Genomic DNA, 576 nt, shown 5'->3' with positions numbered 1-576 from the left:
TTCCAGCTGGGTAACTGATGACTATTAGGGCCTGTGTTTTAATGGCTTGCATCTTTTTCCTACTGTTCAGCTAGCCTTTCAGCACCCGTATCTGGAAGTATCTGGCTGTGACTGACCTTCGTGCATCTTTATCATGATTCTCAGTGGCCTGTGGGATAGCCAAGTACTTTTGGCTCTCCTGCACATCTGCTATTCTCCCTTCTCACAACTCCACCCCTTCAGTCCAGATCACCTTCCCTCTCTTTTCAACCATTTGACCACACATATCCAGTCCAAATGACATCCCAATGTCCTCGCTGTAGATCCTGTAGATATGTGTGTATATGAGTCTATACTCTGGATTATTTGCAGGTCTGATTAGCATGAATTGTCTTTATCTGTAAAATAACTGGATTGATTGGTACAGTTCACATTAGATATCTGTAGTGAACCTAGACAAACACTGAGCAACATGGACTATATCACAAAAAGCCTAAAATCCAAAACAAGTAAATTTGAGAACCTTGAGAACCCAGCCTATAATTGAGGTGTCTCATTGCAGACACACCAACGTCTGTATAAAATCAACTCGGGGGG

Source organism: Haplochromis burtoni, unplaced genomic scaffold (genome assembly GCF_018398535.1).
Source record: "Haplochromis burtoni strain Fernald_Lab_line unplaced genomic scaffold, NCSU_Asbu1 Contig_34, whole genome shotgun sequence".
Classification (NCBI taxonomy): Eukaryota; Metazoa; Chordata; class Actinopteri; order Cichliformes; family Cichlidae; genus Haplochromis; species Haplochromis burtoni.
This window is presented reverse-complemented; position numbering follows the sequence as displayed.